The 7,500-nt window shown below is 37.6% G+C and overlaps 5 non-coding genes and 22 pseudogenes across 5 annotated transcripts; all 27 read left to right on the top strand.

The window, feature by feature from the left end:
* Window positions 1–243: 243 nt before the first annotated feature.
* LOC148437019 (5S ribosomal RNA) lies at window positions 244–362 on the top strand (annotated as a pseudogene).
* A 116-nt stretch (window positions 363–478) lies between these two features.
* On the top strand, window positions 479–597 carry LOC148437018 (5S ribosomal RNA; annotated as a pseudogene).
* A 115-nt stretch (window positions 598–712) lies between these two features.
* LOC148437017 (5S ribosomal RNA) lies at window positions 713–831 on the top strand (annotated as a pseudogene).
* Window positions 832–946: 115 nt separating this feature from the next.
* On the top strand, window positions 947–1,065 carry LOC148437016 (5S ribosomal RNA). The gene has a single exon (XR_015876406.1). It is a non-coding gene; the product is annotated as a 5S ribosomal RNA (ribosomal RNA).
* Window positions 1,066–1,180: 115 nt separating this feature from the next.
* LOC148437015 (5S ribosomal RNA) lies at window positions 1,181–1,299 on the top strand (annotated as a pseudogene).
* Window positions 1,300–1,650: 351 nt separating this feature from the next.
* On the top strand, window positions 1,651–1,769 carry LOC148437014 (5S ribosomal RNA; annotated as a pseudogene).
* Window positions 1,770–1,885: 116 nt separating this feature from the next.
* Window positions 1,886–2,004, top strand: LOC148437013 (5S ribosomal RNA; annotated as a pseudogene).
* A 116-nt stretch (window positions 2,005–2,120) lies between these two features.
* On the top strand, window positions 2,121–2,239 carry LOC148437012 (5S ribosomal RNA; annotated as a pseudogene).
* Window positions 2,240–2,354: 115 nt separating this feature from the next.
* Window positions 2,355–2,473, top strand: LOC148437011 (5S ribosomal RNA). The gene has a single exon (XR_015876263.1). It is a non-coding gene; the product is annotated as a 5S ribosomal RNA (ribosomal RNA).
* A 116-nt stretch (window positions 2,474–2,589) lies between these two features.
* On the top strand, window positions 2,590–2,708 carry LOC148437010 (5S ribosomal RNA; annotated as a pseudogene).
* Window positions 2,709–2,824: 116 nt separating this feature from the next.
* On the top strand, window positions 2,825–2,943 carry LOC148437009 (5S ribosomal RNA; annotated as a pseudogene).
* A 115-nt stretch (window positions 2,944–3,058) lies between these two features.
* On the top strand, window positions 3,059–3,177 carry LOC148437008 (5S ribosomal RNA; annotated as a pseudogene).
* Window positions 3,178–3,292: 115 nt separating this feature from the next.
* On the top strand, window positions 3,293–3,411 carry LOC148437007 (5S ribosomal RNA). The gene has a single exon (XR_015876252.1). It is a non-coding gene; the product is annotated as a 5S ribosomal RNA (ribosomal RNA).
* A 116-nt stretch (window positions 3,412–3,527) lies between these two features.
* On the top strand, window positions 3,528–3,646 carry LOC148437006 (5S ribosomal RNA; annotated as a pseudogene).
* A 115-nt stretch (window positions 3,647–3,761) lies between these two features.
* On the top strand, window positions 3,762–3,880 carry LOC148437005 (5S ribosomal RNA). The gene has a single exon (XR_015876244.1). It is a non-coding gene; the product is annotated as a 5S ribosomal RNA (ribosomal RNA).
* A 351-nt stretch (window positions 3,881–4,231) lies between these two features.
* On the top strand, window positions 4,232–4,350 carry LOC148437004 (5S ribosomal RNA; annotated as a pseudogene).
* A 116-nt stretch (window positions 4,351–4,466) lies between these two features.
* LOC148437003 (5S ribosomal RNA) lies at window positions 4,467–4,585 on the top strand (annotated as a pseudogene).
* Window positions 4,586–4,701: 116 nt separating this feature from the next.
* On the top strand, window positions 4,702–4,820 carry LOC148437002 (5S ribosomal RNA; annotated as a pseudogene).
* Window positions 4,821–4,936: 116 nt separating this feature from the next.
* LOC148437001 (5S ribosomal RNA) lies at window positions 4,937–5,055 on the top strand (annotated as a pseudogene).
* A 115-nt stretch (window positions 5,056–5,170) lies between these two features.
* Window positions 5,171–5,289, top strand: LOC148437000 (5S ribosomal RNA; annotated as a pseudogene).
* A 115-nt stretch (window positions 5,290–5,404) lies between these two features.
* LOC148436999 (5S ribosomal RNA) lies at window positions 5,405–5,523 on the top strand. Its single transcript, XR_015876243.1, has one exon. It is a non-coding gene; the product is annotated as a 5S ribosomal RNA (ribosomal RNA).
* Window positions 5,524–5,639: 116 nt separating this feature from the next.
* LOC148436998 (5S ribosomal RNA) lies at window positions 5,640–5,758 on the top strand (annotated as a pseudogene).
* Window positions 5,759–5,873: 115 nt separating this feature from the next.
* On the top strand, window positions 5,874–5,992 carry LOC148436997 (5S ribosomal RNA; annotated as a pseudogene).
* A 116-nt stretch (window positions 5,993–6,108) lies between these two features.
* Window positions 6,109–6,227, top strand: LOC148436996 (5S ribosomal RNA; annotated as a pseudogene).
* Window positions 6,228–6,343: 116 nt separating this feature from the next.
* On the top strand, window positions 6,344–6,462 carry LOC148436995 (5S ribosomal RNA; annotated as a pseudogene).
* A 115-nt stretch (window positions 6,463–6,577) lies between these two features.
* LOC148436994 (5S ribosomal RNA) lies at window positions 6,578–6,696 on the top strand (annotated as a pseudogene).
* Window positions 6,697–7,282: 586 nt separating this feature from the next.
* LOC148436993 (5S ribosomal RNA) lies at window positions 7,283–7,401 on the top strand (annotated as a pseudogene).
* The last annotated feature ends 99 nt before the right edge of the window (window positions 7,402–7,500 follow it).

Genomic DNA, 7,500 nt, shown 5'->3' with positions numbered 1-7,500 from the left:
TTTTGAGCACCTACAGCCAATCCACACTGGACATGCCCAATCTCGTCTTATCTTGGTAGCTATGCAGTGTTGGGCCTCGTCCGTACTTGGATGGGAGACCACCTGGGAATACCAGGTGCAGTACGTAATTTTATACTCCCATAACATTCTTTTCTATTACATTTTACATTTAATTTTTTCAACTTATCAATTAATTTACTTGAGTTAAGAAGTAATACAGGTCTAAAGTTAATGTTTTTGAGCACCTACAGCCAAACCACACTGGACATGCCCAATCTCGTCTGATCTTGGAAGCTATGCAGTGTTGGGACTGGTTAGTACTTGGATGGGTGACTACCTAGGAATCCCAGGTGCTGTAGGTAATTTTAAACTGCCATAACATTCTTTTCTATTACATTTTACATTTAATTTTTTCAACTTATTAATGAATATACTTGTGTTCAGAAGTAAAAGCGGTCTAAATTTAATGCTTTTGAGCACCTACAGCCAAACCACAGTGGACATGCCCAATCTCGTCTGATCTTGGAAGCTATGCAGTGTTGGGCCTGGTAAGTACTTGGATGGGAGACCACCTGGGAATACCAAGAGCTGTAGGTAATTTTATACTGCCAGAACATTCTTTTCTATTACATTTTACATTTAATTTTTCAACTTATCAATGAATTTACTTGAGTTAAGAAGTAATAGAGGTCTAAAGTTAATGTTTTTGAGAACCTACAGCCAAACCACACTGGACATGTCCAATCTCGTCTGATCTTGGAAGCTATGCAGTGTTGGGCCTGGTTAGTACTTGGATGTGAGACCACCTGGGAATACCAGGAGCTGTAGGTAATTTTATACTGCCATAACATTCTTTTCTATTAAATTTTACATTTAATTTTTCAACTTATCATTGAATTTACTTGAGTTAAGAAGTAAAAGAGGTCTAAAGTTAATGTTTTAGAGCACCTACAGCCAAACCACACTGGACATGCCCAATCTCATCTGATCTTGGAAGCTATGCAGTGTTGGGCCTGGTTAGTACTTGGATGGGAGACCACCTGGGAATACTAGGTGCTGTAGGTAATTTTATACTGCCATAATATTCTTTTCTATTACATTTTACATTTCATTTTTCAACTTATCATTGAATTTACTTGAGTTAAGAAGTAAAAGAGGTCTAAAGTTAATGTTTTTGAGCACCTACAGCCAAACCACACTGGACATGCCCAATCTTGTCTGAACTTGGAAGCTAGGCAGTGTTGGGCCTGGTTAGTACTTGGATGGGAGACCACCTGAGATTACCAGGTGCTGTAGGTAATTTTATACTGCCATAACATTCTTTTCTATTACATTTTACATTTAATTTTTTCAACTTATCAATGAATTTACTTGAGTTAAGAAGTAATAGAGGTCTAAAGTTAATACTTTTGAGCACCTACAGCCAATCCACACTGGACATGCCCAATCTCGTCTTATCTTGGTAGCTATGCAGTGTTGGGCCTCGGCAGTACTTGGATGGGAGACCACCTGGGAAAACCAGGTGCAGTACGTAATTTTATACTCCCATAACATTCTTTTCTATTACATTTTACATTTAATTTTTTCAACTTATCAATTAATTTACTTGAGTTAAGAAGTAATACAGGTCTAAAGTTAATGTTTTTGAGCACCTACAGCCAAACCACACTGGACATGCCCAATCTCGTCTGATCTTGGAAGCTATGCAGTGTTGGGACTGGTTAGTACTTGGATGGGTGACTACCTAGGAATCCCAGGTGCTGTAGGTAATTTTAAACTGCCATAACATTCTTTTCTATTACATTTTACATTTAATTTTTTCAACTTATCAATGAATATACTTGTGTTAAGAAGTAAAAGCGGTCTAAATTTAATGCTTTTGAGCACCTACAGCCAAACCACAGTGGACATGCCCAATCTCGTCTGATCTTGGAAGCTATGCAGTGTTGGGCCTGGTAAGTACTTGGATGGGAGACCACTTGGGAATACCAGGAGCTGTAGGTAATTTTATACTGCCAGAACATTCTTTTCTATTACATTTTACATTTAATTTTTTCAACTTATCAATGAATTTACTTGAGTTAAGAAGTAATAGAGGTCTAAAGTTAATGTTTTTGAGCACCTACAGCCAAACCACACTGGACATGTCCAATCTCGTCTGATCTTGGAAGCTATGCAGTGTTGGGCCTGGTTAGTACTTGGATGTGAGACCACCTGGGAATACCAGGAGCTGTAGGTAATTTTATACTGCCATAACATTCTTTTCTATTAAATTTTACATTTAATTTTTCAACTTATCATTGAATTTACTTGAGTTAAGAAGTAAAAGAGGTCTAAAGTTAATGTTTTAGAGCACCTACAGCCAAACCACACTGGACATGCCCAATCTCATCTGATCTTGGAAGCTATGCAGTGTTGGGCCTGGTTAGTACTTGGATGGGAGACCACCTGGGAATACCAGGTGCTGTAGGTAATTTTATACTGCCATAACATTCTTTTCTATTACATTTTACATTTAATTTTTTCAATTTAACAATGAATTTACTTGAGTTAAGAAGTAATAGAGGTCTAAATTTAATGCTTTTGAGCACCTACAGCCAAACCACACTGGACATGCCCAATCTCGTCTGATCTTGGAAGCTATGCAGTGTTGGGCCTGGTTTGTACTTTGATGGGAGACCACCTGGGAATACCAGGTGCTGTAGGTAATTTTAGACAGCCAAAACATTCTTTTCTATTACATTCTACATTTCATTTTTTCAACTTATCAATGAATTTACTTGAGTTAAGAAGTAATAGAGGTCTAAAGTTAATGTTTTTGAGCACCTACAGCCAAACCACAGTGGACATGCCCAATCTTGTCTGATCTTGGAAGCTATGCAGTGTTCGGCCTGGTTAGTACTTGGATGGGAGACCACCTGGGAATACAAGGAGCTGTAGGTAATTTTATACTGCCTTAACATTCTTTTCTATTACATTTTACATTTAATTTTTCAACTTATCATTGAATTTACTTGAGTTAAGAAGTAAAAGAGGTCTAAAGTTAATGTTTTTGAGCACCTACAGCCAAACCACACTGGACATGCCCAATCTCGTCTGATCTTGGAAGCTATGCAGTGTTGGGCCTGGTTAGTACTTGGATGTGAGACCACCTGGGAATACCAGGAGCTGTAGGTAATTTTATACTGCCATAAAATTCTTTTCTATTAAATTTTACATTTAATTTTTCAACTTATCATTGAATTTACTTGAGTTAAGAAGTAAAAGAGGTCTAAAGTTAATGTTTTAGAGCACCTACAGCCAAACCACACTGGACATGCCCAATCTCATCTGATCTTGGAAGCTATGCAGTGTTGGGCCTGGTTAGTACTTGGATGGGAGACCACCTGGGAATACCAGGTGCTGTAGGTAATTTTATACTGCCATAACATTCTTTTCTATTACATTTTACATTTAATTTTTTCAACTTATCAATGAATTTACTTGAGTTAAGAAGTAATAGAGGTCTAAAGTTAATGTTTTTGAGCACCCACAGCCAAACCACAGTGGACATGCCCAATCTTGTCTGATCTTGGAAGCTATGCAGTGTTTGGCCTGGTTAGTACTTGGATGGGAGACCACCTGGGAATACCAGGAGCTGTAGGTAATTTTATACTGCCTTAACATTCTTTTCTTTTACATTTTACATTTAATTTTTCAACTTATCATTGAATTTACTTGAGTTAAGAAGTAAAAGAGGTCTAAAGTTAATGTTTTTGAGCACCTACAGCCAAACCACACTGGACATGCCCAATCTCGTCTGATCTTGGAAGCTATGCAGTGTTGGGCCTGGTTAGTACTTGGATGGGAGACCACCTGGGAATACCAGGTGCTGTAGGTAATTTTATACTGCCATAACATTCTTTTCTATTACACTTTACATTTAATTTTTTCAACTTATCAATGAATTTCCTTGAGTTAAGAAGTAATAGAGGTCTAAAGTTAATACTTTTGAGCACCTACAGCCAATCCACACTGGACATGCCCAATCTCATCTTATCTTGGTAGCTATGCAGTGTTGGGCCTCGTCAGTACTTGGATGGGAGACCACCTGGGAAAACCAGGTGCAGTACGTAATTTTATACTCCCATAACATTCTTTTCTATTACATTTTACATTTAATTTTTTCAACTTATCAATTAATTTGCTTGAGTTAAGAAGTAATACAGGTCTAAAGTTAATGTTTTTGAGCACCTACAGCCAAACCACACTGGACATGCCCAATCTCATCTGATCTTGGAAGCTATGCAGTGTTGGGACTGGTTAGTACTTGGATGGGTGACTACCTAGGAATCCCAGGTGCTGTAGGTAATTTTAAACTGCCATAACATTCTTTTCTATTACATTTTACATTTAATTTTTTCAACTTATCAATGAATTTACTTGTGTTAAGAAGTAAAAGCGGTCTAAATTTAATGCTTTTGAGCACCTACAGCCAAACCACAGTGGACATGCCCAATCTCGTCTGATCTTGGAAGCTATGCAGTGTTGGGCCTGGTATGTACTTGGATGGGAGCCCACCTGGGAATACCAGGAGCTGTAGGTAATTTTATACTGCCAGAACATTCTTTTCTATTACATTTTACAGTTAATTTTTTCAATTTAACAATGAATTTACTTGAGTTAAGAAGTAATAGAGGTCTAAATTTAATGCTTTTGAGCACCTACAGCCAAACCACACTGGACATGCCAAATCTCGTCTGATCTTGGAAGCTATGCAGTGTTGGGCCTGGTTTGTACTTGGATGGGAGACCACCTGGGAATACCAGGTGCTGTAGGTAATTTTAGACAGCCAAAAATTTCTTTTCTATTACATTCTACATTTCATTTTTTCAACTTATCAATGAATTTACTTGAGTTAAGAAGTAAAAGAGGTCTAAAGTTAATAGTTTTGAGCACCTACAGCCAAACCACACTAGACATGCCCAATCTCGTCTGATCTTGGAAGCTATGCAGTGTTGGGCCAGGTTAGTACTTGGATGGGAGACCACCTGGGAGTACTAGGTGCTGTAGGTAATTTTATACTGCAATAACATTCTTTTCTATTACATTTTACATTTCATTTTTCAACTTATCATTGAATTTACTTGAGTTAAGAAGTAAAAGAGGTCTAAAGTTAATGTTTTTGAGCACCTACAGCCAAACCACAGTGGACATGCCCAATCTCGTCTGATCTTGGAAGCTATGCAGTGTTGGGCCTGGTTAGTACTTGGATGGGAGAACACCTGGGAATACCAGGAGCTGTAGGTAATTTTATACTGCCATAACATTCTTTTCTATTAAATTTTACATTTAATTTTTCAACTTATCATTGAATTTACTTGAGTTAAGAAGTAAAAGAGGTCTAAAGTTAATGTTTTAGAGCACCTACAGCCAAACCACACTGGACATGCCCAATCTCGTCTGATCTTGGAAGCTATGCAGTGTTGGGCCTGGTTAGTACTTGGATGGGAGACCACCTGGGAATACCAGGTGCTGTAGGTAATTTTATACTGCCAGAACATTCTTTTCTATTACATTTTACATTTAATTTTTTCAACTTATCAATGAATTTACTTGAGTTAAGAAGTAATAGAGGTCTAAAGTTAATGTTTTTGAGCACCTACAGCCAAACCACAGTGGACATGCCCAATCTTGTCTGATCTTGGAAGCTATGCAGTGTTCGGCCTGGTTAGTACTTGGATGGGAGACCACCTGGGAATACAAGGAGCTGTAGGTAATTTTATACTGCCTTAACATTCTTTTCTATTACATTTTACATTTAATTTTTCAACTTATCCATGAATTTACTTGAGTTAAGAAGTAAAAGAGGTCTAAAGTTAATGTTTTTGAGGACCTACAGCCAAACCACACTGGACATGCCCCATCTCGTCTGATCTTGGAAGCTAGGCAGTGTTGGGCCTGGTTAGTACTTGGATGGGAGACCACCTGGGAATACCAGGTGCTGTAGGTAATTTTATACTGCCATAACATTCTTTTCTATTACATTTTACATTTAATTTTTTCAACTTATCAATTAATTTACTTGAGTTAAGAAGTAATACAGGTCTAAAATTAATGTTTTTGAGCACCTACAGCCAAACCACACTGGACATGCCCAATCTCGTCTGATCTTGGAAGCTATGCAGTGTTGGGACTGGTTAGTACTTGGATGGGTTACTACCTAGGAATCCCAGGTGCTGTAGGTAATTTTAAACTGCCATAACATTCTTTTCTATTACATTTTACATTTAATTTTTTCAACTTATCATTGAATTTACTTGAGTTAAGAAGTAAAAGAGGTCTAAAGTTAATGTTTTTGAGCACCTACAGCCAAACCACACTGGACATGCCCAATCTCGTCTGATCTTGGAAGCTATGCAGTGTTGGGCCTGGTTAGTACTTGGATGTGAGACCACCTGGGAATACCAGGAGCTGTAGGTAATTTTATACTGCCATAACATTCTTTTCTATTAAATTTTACATTTAATTTTTCAACTTATCATTGAATTTACTTGAGTTAAGAAGTAAAAGAGGTCTAAAGTTAATGTTTTAGAGCACCTACAGCTAAACCACACTGGACATGCCCAATCTCATCTGATCTTGGAGGCTATGCAGTGTTGGGCCTGGTTAGTACTTGGATGGGAGACCACCTGGGAATACCAGGTGCTGTAGGTAATTTTATACTGCCATAACATTCTTTTCTATTACATTTTACATTTAATTTTTTCAACTTATCAATGAATTTACTTGAGTTAAGAAGTAATAGAGGTCTAAAGTTAATGTTTTTGAGCACCCACAGCCAAACCATAGTGGACATGCCCAATCTTGTCTGATCTTGGAAGCTATGCAGTGTTCGGCCTGGTTAGCACTTGGATGGGAGACCACCTGGGAATACCAGGAGCTGTAGGTAATTTTATACTGCCATAACATTCTTTTCTATTACATTTTACATTTAATTTTTTCAACTTATCAATGAATTTCCTTGAGTTAAGAAGTAATAGAGGTCTAAAGTTAATACTTTTGAGTACCTACAGCCAATCCACACTGGACATGCCCAATCTCGTCTTATCTTGGTAGCTATGCAGTGTTGGGCCTCGTCAGTACTTGGATGGGAGACCACCTGGGAAAACCAGGTGCAGTACGTAATTTTATACTCCCATAACATTCATTTCTATTACATTTTACATTTAATTTTTTTAACTTATCAATTAATTTACTTGAGTTAAGAAGTAATACAGGTCTAAAGTTAATGTTTTTGAGCACCTACAGCCAAACCACACTGGACATGCCCAATCTCGTCTGATCTTGGAAGCTATGCAGTGTTGGGACTGGTTAGTACTTGGATGGGTGACTACCTAGGAATCCCAGGTGCTGTAGGTAATTTTAAACTGCCATAACATTCTTTTCTATTACATTCTACATTTCATTTTTTCAACTTATCAATGAATTTACTTGTGTTAAGAAGTAAAAGCGGTCTAA

The sequence above is a fragment of the Taudactylus pleione genome, unplaced genomic scaffold (assembly GCF_031769625.1).
Source record: "Taudactylus pleione unplaced genomic scaffold, aTauple2 ptg001778l, whole genome shotgun sequence".
Classification (NCBI taxonomy): Eukaryota; Metazoa; Chordata; class Amphibia; order Anura; family Myobatrachidae; genus Taudactylus; species Taudactylus pleione.
This window is presented reverse-complemented; position numbering and strand designations above follow the sequence as displayed.